The 18,505-nt window shown below is 54.2% G+C and overlaps 1 protein-coding gene across 2 annotated transcripts in view; it reads right to left on the bottom strand.

The window, feature by feature from the left end:
* Nucleotides 1-15,509, bottom strand: part of DNMT3A (DNA methyltransferase 3 alpha) — a 102,298-nt gene extending 86,789 nt beyond the window's left edge. The window contains exon 1 of one of the 2 annotated variants that reach the window (XM_080909381.1): nt 15,434-15,509. The gene's annotated coding sequence lies outside the window, so the exon portion shown is untranslated. Of the gene's footprint in view, nt 1-14,933; nt 15,067-15,433 lie in introns of those variants that run through there. The other variant, XM_080909380.1, reaches the window with a different exon arrangement.
* Nucleotides 15,510-18,505: the final 2,996 nt, after the last annotated feature.

Here is an 18,505-nt window from a genome sequence, read left to right as displayed (position 1 = left end):
TCTCTCAAGAATGGGCCACACTTGCCAACTTCGGTCTCTTCACTCACTCCCCCAGGCCCCTTAATCTGGCTCGTGCCCCCCCCCCCATACCTCTCAGCTCACTGGAGACTCAGTCCTGAAAAGAAAGCTTTTACTGAGAGGCCTCAAAATCGGTCTGTGAGAAGGTGAGACATTTGCCTGGCTTTTTGAGGCCTATGGGGTCCTTGCCTCCACTATCTGAAAACACTGACTTACTTACTTCCATGTCTGCAGTGACTAGTTCTATCAGTAAGCATTGCTGGTGCAGAAGAGAGTCCATGACTAGAAGTTAGGAAAACCCCTTCAGTGTATCCTAGAATTTTCATGCCACTAAGTAGAGGATTCGGCTCCTTCAGGAACAATGAAGGCTTGGGTCCCTAATGAAGTGGCGCCCACTGAGGCTCTGCTGGCTTCAAATGGAGTTAGAACAGAATATTTAACAAGAGGAAACTAGATCGAAAATGTGGCCTGCAATCAAACACAGAGAATATAGCTTTTGTGTATTTTCTATAATTTAGGTTACAGGCAATGGTGAACCACCCAACATGGGTTCTAGGAACTGAACTCATGTCTTCTGGAAAGAACAGAGGTGCTCTCAACTGCTGAGCCAAAGCTCCGGGCTGATCTTGAATTCTCTAGCCTCTAACTCTCAAAGGCTGAGGTTACAGGTCTCTGCCACCATGACCAGCTAGGATTAGAACTCTTGACAGGTAGATGCCCAGTTGTGCTGCCGTTGTGTGGGAGATCAGAAGAATAGGAAAGATGCACACAAAAGCCATATAGCCAAAGTACTAACTAAATTGTGCCAGATGTACCCTTCATTGCCTTCTCCATAAAAATATGTGCGGGCCCTTTAAATATTTCTCCTCTGCCGGCTCTCACAAGGTAAAACTTAGTAGAAAACACTGGAGACCTGGGCAGTGGTGGTACACACCTTTGATCCCAACACTTGGGAGGCAGAGACCAGTTGATCTCTGTGAGTTCAAGACCAGCCTGATCTACAGAGTGGATTGTAAGACAGCCAGGGATACACCAAGAAACCCCGTCTCAAAAACCACAGAAAATGGAGAAGGGAGGAAAAGGAGGAGAGAAGAGAAAGAAGAGGGAGAGGAGGAGGGAAGGGGAAGAGGAGGAAGAGGGGGAGGATGGAGGAGGAGGCTGTCCTTCCTGGGCCCAGCGTGCTGTCGTAAAGGTTCCTGTATCACATGGCATGCTTTGTAGCATCTAGCTCTCCTAGGAGACCAAGCTTCCCGGCACTCAGCTCTTACACCACGACAGGAGAGCAGCAGACAGAAGCTTCCCCAGCACTCCCTTGGGGAGCTAAGCAGTGTACAGCAAGGAGCATGCCCCCTTTAGACCCAAAGGGTCCAGAGTGCAGATGTCCACTAAGATTCATCCACATGTGACTCCCCTGCCATCTAGGGAGCGATGGCCACACCCTCTCCCACAGGGTTGGCTCTCAGCCCAGGGCAGCCTCTTCCCAGGAGCAGTAGCCGTTCACAAACCTGCTGCTGTGTGTTCACTGAGTTCGTCTTCTCTGGCTGACCAAGCCTTATTATCCCAGTCTTGTTACAGTTAATAGTTCTGCACATGAAATCTGAACACCGTGTGGTTGTCTGCTGATGGGCCTGCTCTGATATAGCCACCCACGTCCCCAAAGGTTTTGTCCTTCATGTCGTCTTTGGCTTGTTGGCAACCCTGCCAGCTACCCCCTCTCGCCCCCACTTCAAGTACTCATGTAGGGGCAGTTGAGCGGGCTCCAGGGTACAAGAGTCCCTGCTTCTGGAAGCCCACAAGCCCAAGGATCATCTGTCACCCCGGCCTGTTGCCCCCGGTGAGGAGGCGGCCCTGCCTTTGCTATTGGGCATCTGCACCGACCTCCACCTGCAAGGTTCTGTCTGTCTTTATTTTGTCTGCCCGTCTGGATGCACAGGTCAAATTCTGCTCTTGAGAACCAGGCCCCTGGAGCTGGTTCTATTACTTCTCTCTCTGTGTTGAAATGGTGTCCCCCTTTAGTCCCATGACCCAATCCTTCAGAGTCTCTTACCCTTCAATTCACTCCAGGAACCTTGTGTCCCGGGACAATAACCTTGGTAATGACAGAGTGTTGGGTGGGCCTGCTTGGTTTCTTCCTCTAGCCCACCCGGTCAGCACAATGTCCACACATAATGCCCTCAACCAAAACCTGATGTCTGTGAGTTTACAACTGGCTCCAGTGACTCGGTGACTCACAGCCCTGCAGGATATTAGAGACAAGCACACCCACTGTACAAGAGTGAATTGTACAGAATGCAAACTTACCTTAATAAAGCTGACTTCCCCCAACTGTGAGGTGCCAATAATTTTCACACACTGGTCTGACCTAATATTGACAGCTGCCTCTGACCTCTACAACTGACCCCTTGTTCACGCCATTTTCCTCTGCAAGGGGTGCCCTCTGAAGCCCCCTGAGAGCCCTAGCCCCATCCTTCAGGCTCACATATCTCTTGCTTCATCCCTCTCTGACCACGTACCTACCCAGGGACTCTAACCGTGTCTGTGGGTGGTCATACAACACCACGCATGTATATAGATGTGTCTAGTTTCCCAAACACATGAGGTCAAGGTTCACATCTTGTTCTTCTCCATCTGAGCAGCACAGCCCACAGTTGGGACTGGCCTCTGTCCTGCTCTGGTTGACCCTTGAGGCAGAGAGGACTGTGCAAGGTCACTCCCTTGCAGCTGCAACACCCCAGCACAGCGCTGCAGTGACTACAGTGACGGCCCCCCATCCTCATTCTAGGGTTGCTTGGCAAAGCTCCTAGTCATGGAAAGACCATGTGGAGATAAGGCTCTAGCCCACTATCTGCAGGCCAAAACTGACACCTGCCATGGATTTTGCAGGTCTTCCTGCCCCTAGATGCCCAGGTGAAGGGGTCGTAAGGATCCCAGGAAGGGTCTGGCCTCCCACCCCTTGGGGAGCTGGCTTGCCTGCAACTACTCTTTACGACAGTGTCCACAGCTAGGCCCGCTGCCACCCTCTTTCTCCACAGAGCATGCCAATAATTATGGAGCTGACTCCTAGGTCAGAAATGGGAAGTCCCAAGAGTCTTCAGGACCAGGAGATAGGGGTGGAGCTCAACTCATCCTCAGATAGCAAGGCAGGAGTGAGCAGTTCTTTGAACTCTCCATGGGTCCTGGTCTGTCTCTCAACTCTCTGCAATGACCAAACCAAGTCATTGGTGGAAAGAGTTGATATTTAGGGGTGTGGGGTTCAGTTTCCTAATCTGTGAAGTGAGGTGAATGAGATTCATCTTAAACATCTCCCTCAAGATATGAGAACAGGGGTTGAATATTTAGCTCAGTGCCTGATACATGGTGGGTGCTCAGCAGAGGTCCATTTAAAAAATTATTTGTGACTCAGGATAAAAGGCGAGGTCACCTAGACTGTGTGGTAAGCTAGCTCACACTCCTGGGTGTCTGCTGCAGCCTGACTCAGGGTAGCAGGTTTTCCTCTAGGGTAGCCTTAGAAATCTCTGTAAGTCACACAGACACAGATGTGTGCACACCAACAAATGCACTCGGAAACCAAGCACATACAAAAATTTAGATACACACACGCACTGGAGGTGGGGGGGGAGGAAGAGAGAGAGAGGTATGCACCAGGCCACATAGAGACATGATATATTCGTGTAGATTCACGCACAGACAAACACCTATCAACACAGATAAACATACAGAGGCACACAGACATAGAAAGTAACATGAATACAAGAGACAAACACAGATACATGCACACACAGACACAGATGGATGCAGAGTCATACAAACACAGTCACAGATGAGAAACAGACACAGGAAAACACGTGCACACACACATACACACAACACAGGAGGGCTCACATGGGGACCTCCAGAAGCTGCAGACTCTGGGGGGACACCTGGAGCAGGGGACCCGCCGTCACCTCTACACAGATGGGAATTTGCACATTTCACCTACTGTGTGGGCCAAAGAGGCATTTGGAAACCAGCTTGGGAAGCTCATAACTACTCACAACATTGTTCTGCAAGAAAACACAAAACATTGCCCTGGAAACAAATGTTTGCAATAGAACCCTCCAAAAGCTGGGAATGCCTGCACCGGAAAAGTAACGGGGCAAGAAGGAAGAAAAACCACATAAACTTGGTTTGCCTCTGCAAAATTAATACAAATTACAAAAACATTTATGTGAACTGCTTACCATTCACACCTAATTACCATGCAGAACAATTATGCATATCATTAAGAGCATTCAGGATTAATTATGCTGTATGTTTCATGTGATTCCACCTCCACACCCCAAGTTCACAGGGACCCATCTTCCCCAGGGCCAGTCCAGGGTCAAGGCCCCTGCAAGATTCTGCAGCAGATTCACAGCAAGCCACACCCAGTTACACTGCTGCCCAGGGACAGCCTGAGCAACATCATCTGCACACACACCCCTGATGAGAAGCCATCTTTGGCCAAAACCTCTAGGACACAGAGGACCTTTAAATGTCTACCGACAGGCATATCGAGGGTCACAGGGTCACAACACAGCTAAATGACCCCATGGGAACCTGGACCCACTGACTCCAGAGGTCTGAAAGGTCCAGGTCCGGACCTCATCACCCCCAAGCTCACATGTGGACGGCTTCGTGACAGTCACATCTACACTCCCTCTGACCCCCTCAGCTCTCACCTTCAGAAGCCTCTCAAGCGTACTGGGGTGACCCAGGCTGGTGGCAAAGAACCGAGCACAAGAAAGTCACTGGGACCTGATAGAGACCAACATAGCTACAAAGACCAGGAGACGCCATTCAGCCGTTCAGCTCACAAGACAGGGAAGGGAAAGCAGGCATCTGCAGACAAGCCTGCTCTGTGACAAACCAAGAACACACATGGTTGGATTTAAATCCTCAAACACCTGTGAAGCTGACTGCCTAAGGAGACAGTGGAAGAAAACAGCCAGGCTTCTCCCAAGAAGCACGTACCCAGCAAGCAAACAACAGTCCTAAGAGCCTCTGAGATTATACCCACTCTGCAGATGGCAACGTCAAGGTGGGCAGAGGCTGGGTGATCCCCTCGAGGACACCAGCTAAGGAAGTAGCAGAGCCAAGGTCAAACCCCACCTACCCAGTGCCAAGTCTGGTGGCTTTGGCACACTGCCACACTACCTCCACCTTAGCTCAGCAATACCAACATGGCTCATGTCCTTATCCCCAAAAATACTTTGGGAGCAGTCTTCTGATTCTACTTCATGAAACACTAAAGTGCCCTTTCTCACCAACAGTTTTCGTTTCTTTCTATTCGGTTACCAAAAAGGCTGGTCCCACACTGCTCTCTCCTCTGCAGACTTGGCCCAAGGACATTCTCAGAAGGTGGTAGTAATACTTACCCAAATGGAGCAGCCTGGGAGTGAAGGGCTAAGCCTGAAAGCTTATCTCTGGGAGAATCACCAACTGAACATCCCAGTTCAAATCCCCAATCACCAGGAACACTGCCTGTGGCACAAGACTGGTGAAATCACCGCCTCCCTCACACATCTGTAGGGCCGCCTGGCACTGAGGAAAGCAATGGCCCTTCCTCACCCATCCCACGGACGCCCCCTTCAGGCCTTCTGACGCAGGTTCTCGCCTTTCTGCAAGCCTGGCCCAGGCCCAGCTCCAATGTCTCCCAGGAAGCAACACCCCTGCTCCCTCAGGGACTCTCCTGAGCATGCAGAAAGCAGAGTCACCATCGACTCCCCTCCCGCCCTTTGGAGCACAGCCCTCGTTACAGACCCTCCTCCTCCACCCTACCGACCTCTATATTTCTACAATGGCTTCTGAGTTTCTCCTTCTGGGTGCCCCAGAATGACCTTCCTTGGTTGTCACTGGGGGCGGAGGACTCCAAGTGTTAACTCTCACCCTCATCTGTGGATAACATCATTGCTTCCAAAGCCTGGCCAGGCCTAGCCCTCTGGCCTCAAAGAGCTGAATATGCCCTTGACGATCTAGCCAACTGCTTCATGCCCTTTCATTCAGCTTAGTCTGACATCCGTCAGAAATCACTTGAGGACATTCCCTGCTTGTGACTAGGCTTCCCTTATCCTGCCTTAGCAAGGACATGAGCCCCCTTCCGGTTTCGTTCAAGCTGACCACAGCTGACAATTCATGACCCATCTCCCACCTGAGGTGCAGGGTCCTTGGCTTTCATGTGTGTAACCAACAAATGGCATCCAGGAGGACTTTTGGAGATGAAGAGAGACACTATGCATCTGGAGCAAGGGACCTCCAGAAAAAGATGAAAGGCCGCTGGACCTGCCACACGGGGCCTGGGATTAAGATGCCAAGTGGTTGGGAGGGTGTTGACTGGGCTTTTTAGATAAGCCTCCAGTACTAGGCAGGGCCCTCAGGATACTACCAGCCCGGCTGAGAACCACAGGCCTGAGTGGGTAGCGATGAGCACACTGTTTATGGCAATAAACCAGTAGAAACCACTGCAATGCCAGTTACCAAGCTGGTTATGGTCTAGACCTTCCCATGCTCTAGACTATGAGCAAAGCCAGTAGGACCAGCAGAACCACAACCCATAAGAGACTGGGGGTTGGCGGGGTAACCTCTACAGCCAATTTCTGGTTTTGCAGAGGGAGTAACAGAGAGACCATCAAGGTAGCTCAGGAAATGAAGATTTCTGTTGCTAAATCTGACAACTGAGTTTGATGTCCAGGACCCATATGGTGGACAGAGAGAACAGATATCCCACAGGTTGTCCTGGCCCCCACACATGTGCCTGCCACCTAATATATAAGTTAATATATAATTACAAAATGATCCTCTTTCCTTCATCTTAAGGCTGTTGAGAATAGTTGTTTTGTAGGCTCTCGTGGCACAAGGACTTCGTGAGGGTTGGACCACTGTATAAGGAACCCCACTCTATGAAAAGGGGCACTTCCTTCCTGGGTACCTCCTCTGTGTGGCTGTAAGATGAGGATTCTGGCCTCATTCAGTTGACAGAGTAAGTGTGCAGCTCAAAGCTGCCTAGGGTCAAGCAACAAATGAGTCTCAGCAGCTGAAGATGCAAACCCCTGTAGGGGGGCTGCCTGACTCTCTACTTCCCCTCTGTCCCACACAAGCCTGGATCTATGGGTCTGGTCAGCAGACGGACAAGCCCTGGGCTTCTTTCCATGGTGGGTGCTTTTCTTCTCCCCATCTTATCTCCAGCAGGGCAGCCAGATGGAAGAGGCATCCCCGGCCAGTGCAGGGAGAGGACTGAGGAAGGGAAGGTGAGCTCGGTGCTGTTGCCCAACTAGTCCTGAGCTTCCCAGGGCAGCAAGGGGACCAGGGAAAGGAACTTTTATGTCCCTTTCCTTAACACCCCTTCTCCATTGTCACCCAGCTTACTGCCGCCCACCTCCTCAGGAGGCAAATTCTACAGACATGTCTATGTCTGTGGCTGGACCTTCTGATGACAAACTCATGCTTGAGTATGGCTTCTCCAGGTGCTCTCCAGAGATTTGGGCTGAGAGACCTACCCTCCACCCCCTGGCTAGATCTTTACTTATGCCTTTAACGCCCAGGGGACAATTTGGGTGACTAGCCACCACGGTGACTGATGCCTTCCAGGGGGATTTTCAAAGGGTTTTCCCTCATCCTGGTTCAAGCTTCATCCACTGTCCCTGGGAACTGAGTACAAGCAAGACCCTCTGCTCTCAGCCCTTCCCGGATCCAGGTTTCTTCCTGCATACACTGAGTCATCTAGCCCTGCCTTTATTTATTAACGCTTACCATTTATTTATTTGGAATTTTTTTTATTTGAAACAGTCTATGTAGACCTGGCTGGCCTCAAACTTAAGTACTAGGATGCACACACACACACACACACACCTTTATGTGGGTTCCTGGGGACTGAACTCCAGTTCCAGGCTGTGTTACATCCATTGAGATGTTCTTTCTGGCTGTCTTGCTGTGTTTCCATATTTTCTCCACAAGCTTTCCAAAGCTATAGTTCTTCTGTGTTACTGGATCACTTCCAAATCTCACCCAATACCTGTTCCCAGTGCTTGTCCCAGTCACCCTGCCTGCCTACATTAGGACTCTATTAAACCTGCATTGCAACTGCTCCATGCCTGAGGTTTCCTTTCAGGGACCTTCCTTCAATAGAAGTAGCCCAGGCTGCCCTCAAATTCACCAAGGAGACAGGGGATGCCCTTGAACTCATGATCCACGCGCCTCTACCTCCCAAATGTGTGTGCCACAAAGTCCAGCTTTTTGTTTTGAGATAGTGTCTCACTCTCTAGCCTCATGAATGCTGTGGTCACACAATCTTGAGCTCTACACTTGCTCTTCCTGGATGAACTATGGCTCGACCTCATCCCTTTTTAAGGTATGTCTTTATGTTTTGTTGTCACTACAAACAAAGTCACGTGTTTGCAGAGAATACAGGTTGGTGTGTGTCCTTAGAAGGAAATCTTTTATATGCATCATTAACCTATAACTAGAATTCTTTTTTCTTTGAGACATGCTGTCATTATGTAGTCCTGGCTGTCCTGGAACTCACTTGCCTGTCTCTGTCAGTCTGACTGTCTCCCTCCCTTCCTCCCTACAACCCCCGCTCCCAAGACAAGGTTTCTCTGTGTAGCCCCTGCTGTTCTGTAATTCTGTAAACCAGTCTGGCTTCAAAATTCAGAGATCCAGCTCTATTTGCTTCCTGAATCCTGGAATAAAAGGTGTGCATGACCACCTGACTTTTTTTTTTTAATTAAGTTGAACCCACATGGTGGAAGACCTCCAGAGGTGTCCTTTTGACTCCCACATGCTTGTCATGCATGTGTGTAACACACACACCAATTATAATGAAAATTTTGTAGTTTAAAAAACAAGTTATACCTCCAGCACTTGAAAAGCAAAGAGTTCAAGACTAGCCTAGTCTATGAAAGGTGAGAGATTACAGTAAGTACACTGCAGTTTTGGGTGGCCTAACAACACCTCAAGGACACTCAACCAATCATAATAGATCTACCTCATTTATTTATAAGCTCATTTTTTCGGACTCTATATCAATCACACAGGCCCATTCCACCAAGAGGCCTCCTGAGGTGTCATGGGCAGGTTACACTGTCTGGCACCTCCCAGGGTCTTTTGGGAAACAGAAATGGCATGTGTCAGGGTCATAACCACGTGGACAATCTCAATGAAGCAGCCCGTATTCAGCCAACAGTTCAGCCCACAAGTGTGACTCCCTCACCTCCAGTCGCTCGTGTCATTTCTCAGAATGCAAGTGTCTTCTGCACCAGGGTTTATTGCCAGGGTAAGAAGAGCACAGGGGCCATGCACAGAAGCTCACATTTGTAATCCCAGCAGCTTAAAGAAAGAGTGTCGTGAATATGAGGCTAGTCTTGGCTAAAGTGAGACCCTGCCTCAAAACTCCAAACCAAACCAAAAAACCCATTGGGCTAGGAGCGGGAGATTCCAATCTTAGTCCCATCACTGGCTATAAAATGGCCACCGGTCCATCCCATCTGCATAGATAGGACAGTTAACAGGTTCAGAATTTAAAATGACCTCGACATTTGAAACAGAGCGGAAGGATCAATAGGAATGACCACAGGAAAGAGAAACTGGTCCTGTATCTGAAGAAGATCAGGAAGCCTTAGGAGTCAGAGGTCCACCGGATAGTGGGCAGCGCAGATTAATAGTCACTGTTGAAAAATAATCCCACCATAGTAGGATTCAGTAGGAAAGCCCAGGGTCAGGCTTGGGAGGGCCCTGTGCCCCCTTCCTGTAGAGCAGCACCCACACCTGTCACCTGCTGAAGTATGGGCTAGGCATCTAGAAGGATGGGGAAAGCAAGGCAGAGCTGTCAAGGCAAGAACCTATCATTCCACCTCTTCCCCTTCTAATCCCCTGCAAGATTATTCTACATGCTGGAGGGTCTCTGCCTGGGAGTGTGGACAGCAAGATGTGGAGACCTCGGAGAGACCAGAGCAACAAAGAGACTCTTTGGCTTGCAATCCACATTGCTGTTACTATCAGCGGCAGCACTAGAGAGCCTTGGCTCATCCTTTCCCTAGTTGCCAAGACCCCCCCTGGGGCTACACAACCAAACCCATGCTTTCCTGTCCCAAGTCTGAGCTCTTAAGACCCAGACTACAGACTGAAGAATCAAGATCCTGTACCACCTGGGCTCAGCTGGCCAAGCCTGCTTTCCCTCCACCCCCCTGCAGGAGACTTAGTCACCTCTCCATGGGCACACAGAAGTCACTAAGTACACGGACCCTCTCCCTGAACTATTGGGAAGCCTTACCCAAGACCTCAGCACCTCCCAGGCCCCCTCTGCCTTCCCGGGTGTCTATCTTGGGTGAGCATTCTCACACCACAGCTGCCCCAGATGATGTCCTTCCCCCACTCTACTCCTGCTTTCTGAGGCCCTTGGTACTGCCCCTTCCTCCTGGAAGCCTGCCCTGACCTCTCACTTGGCAGTGACCTCCCTCTCTAGCACCCCGAATTATTAATTAGTTGGGTACTCCTCAAAGCCGGCACTAGGCCCTGCTCACAGGAAATGCCCAGCAAATAAAATCTCAGGCAAGCGGAAGCAGACATGAGGGGAAAAGACTATGGAATTCAAGGCAGAGTAAGAATAAAAAACTGGAACAAACTTGCAGGGCCGAAGGTACAACCTGTTGACAAAGCCATCTGTGAGCCTGGAAGCACACTGCCAAGATTTCCAAGCACCCTCAGCTCTGTCCTTATAAAACCAAGGTTTCATTAAAAAGGACAGAGAAGTGGGTGGGGTTTTCCAAAACTTCAAAAACTCCCCCATGCACCCCAAATGCAGAGAGTAGGGACAGCAATCCACACATTCACAGACCCTTAACTAAGATGGTGACCGGCTCTTCCACACATCCTGGGAGCCAGCGGTTAAGTCCTACAGCTAGCTAGTCAACAGATACCTCCGCTTAACTGCAGGACCCCTGCTTACAACGTGCTGAACCTGGCTCACATAAAGCAAGCTGTGTGTCCGTACATGCCTGCGAAAATATGCAGACACACAGCATGGACCCCATCTCGCCCACATGACCAGTCAAATGGAGGTAGCTCGGACACAGCTCAGACCTCAGGGAAACACTTGTATTAATGGAACTCACTTGGCCCATTTCTTAGGGAAAACAAAAACAAAAAACCACTATAATCAACAAGACAAACAAAGCCAGACGCATATCACCCCAGATACAAGAGAGGTTGAAGAAGGCTGAGGAAGGTTTGAGACCAGCCTGGGTAACTGATTTCGAAAAGAGAAAGACAAATGACCCCAAATGAGCCCTTAAAGTTTACACAAACTTCCTCATAATGACAGCACTTGGGAGGCAAAGGCTGAAAAATCAGTTGAAGGCCAGGGTGATTACAGAGCAGAAGCCTATCTCAAGGGTGGGAGGGGACGGGGGGAATGGAAAGGAGCCTGGCAGCTTTGCTTTACTATTAAAGCCCTGGTCAGGAGGAGCAGAGTTCCTGCAGAAACCTAGCCTTGCTGACACGTAGAGCCATCTCCCGAAGGACCACACTCCAACTCTGACTTCCACCTGCCAGAACTGCTCAATCATCAGCAGGGAGGAGGTGAGGGAGACCCCAGGCCAGCAGCCCTCCTGCCTCAGGCCTCTCCCACAGATCCCCCAATGTTCCAGGAGCCCCCAGCTCTCTTCCTCGGGGCTACAGCATTCCTGGTGACATCTTACAAGAGGGTCTACCCACCTGAGAGCCAAGGTTGCGCTAAGACTCCTTTTTCTATCTGGCTCCCTGAAACAGAAATCTTGAGGGAATGGGATCTGGGGGTGCAGAAGTGGGGAGCTGAATTCTCCAGGTACTCTATAAACAGGTAGTGGCCACTGGAGGCCTATAAGCAGGCAATAACCACCAGGCTAACCACCAGCGGAAGAGGTATGAGGAGAGCCACACCCTGGGATAGTAGGGAGACTGATCAAGCAACCTTCCTCAGGGAGCCCACTAAACGTTGAACAGAATGCCCAGGACTCCCCAGAAGGCAAACCACCTTCAGCTCCTCCCATCCAGAGAGGTTGGACAAGGATCCTCCGGTTCATCTTGTCCCTTGCTGGCTTGTGGGAACGAAAGACGGTGGGCGGCCATGGAGGTAACAGTCCGCTACCCTTAGGGACGGAGGGACTTAATCAGACTGGACTGTGGATGACCCTTGCAAATTACACACGCACCTTCAGGAGAACACAAGCAAGGGTGTGTGAAAGCCGTGTTTTACATCCTCTGCAGTCAGACCCGACAAACACATCATCCCTTCCCTCGGCCAAAGCCCACCCCCTGGCAGCCCCCACCTTCCCCATTACCACTACGGTGGAGGGAAAACAGATCTCTCTGGCCCTATTCTGGGTCTGAAATTCCACCAGGAAAATCAGAGCCATAGAATTTCAAAGTTGGAAAGGGCCTGCAAGCTTCGTTTCATCCAACCCCCCACCCCACAGAGGAATCCTGCCTGCAGACACCCTGACAGATGGCCACTGGCGGCCTCTCTAGGCTCCTCCACTGTGGGAGACAGACCTTGCACTTGGGATGTCCACTCCTTGAGTCTAAAGAGGATACACCTTTCCTCAGACTAGGCTCCTGATGAGCTAGAAGAGACCCAAATAACATGGAAAAGTTTGGGCCACCATGAGCCCAGGAATCAGGAGCTGCAGATGTGATGGGGGAGGGGTGCAAAGATAGAGCACCAGGAGGAGGGCTCTGAGAGGCAGCAGGGCCTAGAGAAAGGGGCCACAAGGAGGGAGGAGGCAGGTGCCAGACCTATGACAAGTTGGCCTGGGGCCCCTGGCCTCACTCACACACACACACACACACACACACACACTTCCACAAAATTACCTGTCAACAGCTCCACCAGGGCCTTAATGAACCCCAGAGTCAGAGGGGACAAGACAGCTTGCCCCCAAAGCCCACAGGAACTTCCACAACCCAAGTATCCAAAGCCAAGTGACTGCTCTAGCTACCTGCCAATGACCCCCTGCCAGCACAGAGATGATAGCCCAAAGAGGGTCTGCCAGGCAGCTGGGCTTCCAAAATCCCACAGGCCGGTCCTAACACCCTAGCGACTAAAGACAGCTCCCCAGGCTGCAGCTGTCACATCTGCCTGGGAGGGAGGAGGCACAGTGAAGCAGCACCTGATCCCAGAATCCCTGTGCAGCCTGCCCAGGAGGAGGTTCAGCCGCTGGCAGCTCAGGGTGAAACATGAAGACTGAACTGTCCCCGGGGATGCTGATGGCAGTCTCTGGGCACAGCAGTGAGGGGCAAGCTGGGTCACTCGGCCGAAGATACTCCTCCCCGAAGGCTCCTGTCCCCTCTAGTTTGAGGGGGCAGTTATACAGTCCCTAGCCCGCCCTTCCTCCGCAGCCCTACGCAGGCCAGAACTGCCCAGCTGGGTGCAAGACGCCATCTTAGGTCAAGGTGCAGCCACAGAAGGCTCCCCTTGGGAGCCCGGGAAGGGAGTTCTGAGACCCAGTGGGAATCTACTCCCACCCAGGGTGCCCACACCTACTCAGCTGGCCTTGCAGGAAAAGAGGAGTGGAGGGGATGCAGAGACAGGGGGAGAGCAACTGTGTGGGTAGCGAAGGGAGAGGGTGCCCCCAAGAAGGCAGGCTCCAGGAAAGCAAAATGAAGTTTGGCAGCCATAGGGCTGCGGGCCTCGCGAAGAGGGGTTGGGGGAGGCCGGGGGCGGGTCCTGGCCGCACGCCAGCTCGGTCCGCGCCAACGAGGGAGGGCATGACGGCGTGGAGTGGGGAGCCCGGGTGAGGGCGGGACACGGACCGCGGCTTGCGGAGGCTCGGGGGTCTCCTGAGGTGCGGGCAACATGGGGACTGAGACCCCCCGATCCGCAGCCTCGGCGAGGCCTCGTCCTTCACTGTGCAGATGCGAAGCTTTCAAGGACACGTCTACACCGGCCCGGCGGGGGTGCGTGTGAGTGTGTGCACGGGGAGTCTGCTGCAGGGGGCGACCCCGGCATCCCCACCAGAGTCCTTTCCAGCCTTGCTGCTCCCGCCCCCGCACCTTCCAGTCCTCCGCGGCCCGGCCCGGGGATCCTCGCCCACTCCCGCCCCGCCCCCACACTGCGGCGGCGCCACCACCGCCGCCCCGCTCCCACGGCCCGCAGCGGGGGCAGGGAGGAGCCGGGCGCGACGCCCCCCCACGCCGATCCGCCTGGCCTCCGCGGGAGCGTGCGCCCCCCGAGCGGGCACGCTCCCCACGCGCGCGCCCCTCCCAGGCCCGCCGGCGCCCCGCACCCCCAAGCCACAGGTGGCCGCGGGAAGATCGCGACGCCGCGCTCCCCGGCGCGGGCCCCGGCCGCCCCTGGGCCCTGCCGGGGGCCTCCAGGGTCCCCCCGCCGCGCCGAGCCTCCAGGCCCGGGGGAGGGGCGGGGCGGGGCGCGGGGCCCGGGTCGTGCCAGGCTGCCATTTTCTGCCGTGGCCACGGCGCTCCCGGGCCGCTCGCGCCCCCTCCCCCTCCCCTCCCGCCGCCCGATTCCCGGTCGGGTCCGCACCCCGCAACGCACGGCCGCAGGCCCCGGCCGGGCCCCCGGGCGGGGGCAGAGCCCGGAAGGCGGAGGCGGCGGGGCCCTGCGGCAGCGCGCGTCGGGCGGCGCGCAGGCCGGCGGAGGCCCCCCGCGGCATTGTACGGACTTGAACTTGAGCCCGGGCCGAGCGGGGGCGCCGAGGGGCGTCCGCAGCGGAGGCGGCGCGCAGGAGAGGAGCGGCGGGCGAGCTGCGGGGACATAAACAAACCCTCGGCCCGGGCCGTCCGCGCCCGCAGCCCCGGCGCGCCGCGCACCGAGTTGCGGGGTCCGAGCCGCGCTCCCCACCGCCAACTGCGCCCTCCCGCCCGCCTGCCCTCCCAGCTCCGGGGCCGCAGGCCGTGCTGATTACCGTGTGGCCCGGCGGGTCGGGCGGCCCGGCTCGCCCTGCTGCCGCGGCGCCGCGTCCCGGCTCGTCCTCTGCTCGCGCCGCCGCCCGCGCCGCCTCCCGGCCCGCCCGCTGCCTGCCGCGCTCCCTCCCTCCGTCGCTGTCGCGCTCCCTCTCTCCGCCTCCTCCGCCGGGTCCCCCCCGCCCGCCCCTTCTCTCCGCCTTCCTCCTTCCCTCCCTCCGGCCGCCTGCCGCCCAGGCCTCCGCCCGCCGCTCGCCCCCCGTGGCCGCGCTGGCTCCGGCCCCGGCGCTGCGGAGCCGCCCGGGAGGCAACACCGGGGGCTCCGGGGCGCCGCGGCGGGAGCGACCCGAGCTGCGGGCGGTCCTAGCGCCCCCGGCGGGAGGAGCGGGTTCGGGACCCCGCCGCGCCCCGGTTGCAGCGCTCCGGGCTGGGCACCACACCGGAGCCGCGATCCCAGCCGCCCCATGCCCCTCGGGTGGTACCCCGGCCGCAACCTCCCCACCTTGCAGCGCCCCTCTGCCTGGCGCGGCTTCTGCGCTGGGTCCCCGCATCCAGCACTGGTCGTAGGGACAGCTGCCCCTCCTCTCCCGGGCCGGTGTCAAGTGCCTCCCCCCCGCCGCCCGCTTGAGCCCCCGGCGGCCTTCGCCCTGCAGTTCTCCCGACCTCCACCAGAGCCCACTGCGCTCTGCGCGCCTCAGCACTGGGGCTGAGGACAGCAGCGCCTGCCCAGCCGCGTCGCCACCCTCAGCCAGGTGCCGCGGTGGCCAGACGGCTGCACACGGCCAAGGTCGCAGCGCCTGGCGCCTCGAGGCCATCCCGGGGCTCGAGCACCGCCATGGATTGGGGTCCCTAGAAGGCAGTAAGCCTTCCATACCTTGCGGTGTCCAAAAAGAGTTAGATGCCCTCAGGTGGGCTCTGGAAAGATCTGAAGAGGTGGGAGGTTGAACTAAATGACATTGACTGCCTGCCTCTTCCAGCTGCAAGATTCTCCGCAGACCTGCACTAGACCTGGCTCCCTCAGGGTGCGGGTGCTCTCAGCGCTCCGGGTCTGTACCGCTCACCTCTCCAGCTCCCATCACTGGAGCTTGGCGCTGGATCCCCTGACTCCCAGCCTCCTTGTCAGGCTCCTCCCTCCTGCCACTGGACAGCGCCAGCCGGCCCTTCAAGGCCTCAGTGTCCTGAGTTGCATCTCCCACACCCCACTTTACACTTATTTGCAGACCCTCAATTTTGAAGCAGGCCTCCAAACAACACGCCCCACCTAGCACATTTCACCTCATTGGGGGTCACAAGGGACAGTTACCTAATTCGTTGAAATACAGAACCACCATTTCCTATCGCAGGGCACCTTTGCCCCTCAGTCGTCCCTACCCCCGCTCCGAAGCAACTGTCTTGATCTTTCCCAATGTCACCCACCTCATAGCCCCCCCACTCCCACCTCCGCTACTGGTGTTCATTTCTGCCACCCATAGTCTTTTCCCTGGCCATTTCTTAAGACTTGTCATGCCCTGTGAGGACAAGGACACCGTTTGCCTTCAGTACAACTCAGCACCTGGACATGCTATGTCTTCATAAATGTTGGTTGAATGACTGTATGAACTTCAGGCTTCCTGCGTCCAAATCCCCAGCCCCTCCAAATGGTGCTCCCAGCTTAACTAAGGACAAGACCGTCTTAGAGAAAGGCCTCAACTTCAAGAGTTAGATGGCACTACGTCCAAAGAGCAGCATCCTGACACCAAACACAAGGAATTCTGCTGTTCGTACTTTCCAGTGAAGAAAGCCATGTTTGGACTGGGGGGGTGGAACTTGGTGGGAGAGAGCATTTGTCCGGTAATCTCCAAGTCTTGGGTTCAGTCTTCAACACCACAAACAGAAAGCCCACCAGGAGGCTGGAGGGTTTAGCAATCCGTAGAACCTGGCTGTTCTTCCAAAGGACCTGGGTTCAATTCTCAGCACCCATGTGCCAGTTCACAGCTGCTTAGCAGCTTCAGCTCCAGGGGATGTGGCTGGGCGTACCACCTGGCGCACAGACACAGGTGCCAGTAAAACATGCACCATTGTTTAAAGCCATCAAGGCATAACCCAGAGCAAGAGTTAAGTCCAAGTTCATTTGACTCGGATCAGCACATTACAGTGAGAAGAAGCCAAAACTGACCAAGAGGGCCAAATGTAAGTCTGTAGTCGGTACTGATGGTGCTGTCCTCAGGAGCCTTGAAGGCACGGGACCTCGGATATCTGTGTTGCTAATGTAACAAGTCCCACGGTAGCCACGTGAGGGGAGTTGCAGGGCTGCACCATTGGCTCTACTCTGAGTCTTTGGTCCAGAGAGGCGGTACATCCATGCTGGACAACCCTCTTCACTTTGTGCTGGGTTCTGCTGAGACAGGCTTAGCCCTTAGGCTCTGTCATAGTTTAATGTATATAAGCACACTGTCGCTGTCTTCAGACACACCAGAAGAGGGCATCGGATCCCATTACAGATGGTTGTGAGTGAGCCACCATGTGGTTGCTTAGAATTGAACTCAGGACCTCTGGAAGAAGGAAGTCAGTGCTCTTAACCACTGAGCCACCTCTCCAGCTCTGCTATAGTTGTAACATGAAGTGTCCCCTCCATACAGGCTTGCACATTCATGAGCTGGCCCTTTAAATGGCGGGCCCCTTGCAGGTGGTTGGGTTTTGTTGTTGGTTTGACGGTTTTGGTTTTCTTGTTATTGTTTGGTTATTTTTGAGACGGGGTTTCTATTATGTAGCCTTGGCTTTCCTGAAACTCATTATGTAGACCAGGCTGGTCTCAAACTCATAAAAATCCACCTGCCTCTGCCTCCGAGTGTTGGGATCAAAGCTGTGGTGCTGTTTGAGAGATTCTGGAAGCTGCAGGAAGTGGGGACTGGTTGGGGGACCTAGGTCACTGAGTACATTTCCTTGGTGAAATATCCCTTGCCCCTGTCTGCCCTTTGCCCTGCTTCCTGGTTGCCTCTTCAGCCACCACCTCCACCATCTGCATCTGCCTCACAGCTGGCCCCGGTGCATGGACTAAACCCTCAGAAACTACTAGCCGAAAGACGTCTTTCCCCATTTTAGGCTGTTTTTGTGACATATTTTGCCACAAAAAGGAAAGCAGTGACTATAGGCTCCTACACCCCGTACATTGGTCTTAGACATTTTGGGCCGAAGATGCAGCGTCCGTTCCAATAGAAAAGGTTATCCTGACGATATCATCACCCCCATGTCTCAATGGCTTAAAACCATCAAGTTCTAGGGTAGTTTGGTGACTCTTCAGAAAACTAAATGCAGTACCACCAGGTGACTCTGAAATCCTATCCTTAGGTGTGCATCTAAAAGGACAGAAAGCAAGCAGGTGTTGGAGGCACACATCTGTAGTCCCAGTTCTCAGGAGGCAGAGGCAGGGGGATGTCTAACAAAACCAGCCTGCTCGACATCGTGAGGGTCAAGGGAGCTGGAGCATATGTGTGCAACAATATCCCTAACTATTCACAGGAGCCACAGGGAGCAGCCCGAGTGTCCACCCACAACACATGAATGACAGCCATAATGTCACACATACAATGACACA

The sequence above is a fragment of the Micromys minutus genome (genome assembly GCF_963924665.1).
Source record: "Micromys minutus genome assembly, chromosome: 1".
In the NCBI taxonomy this organism is placed as follows: Eukaryota; Metazoa; Chordata; class Mammalia; order Rodentia; family Muridae; genus Micromys; species Micromys minutus.
The sequence above is the reverse complement of the archived record's forward strand: the minus strand, read 5'-3'. Positions and strand labels throughout refer to the sequence as shown.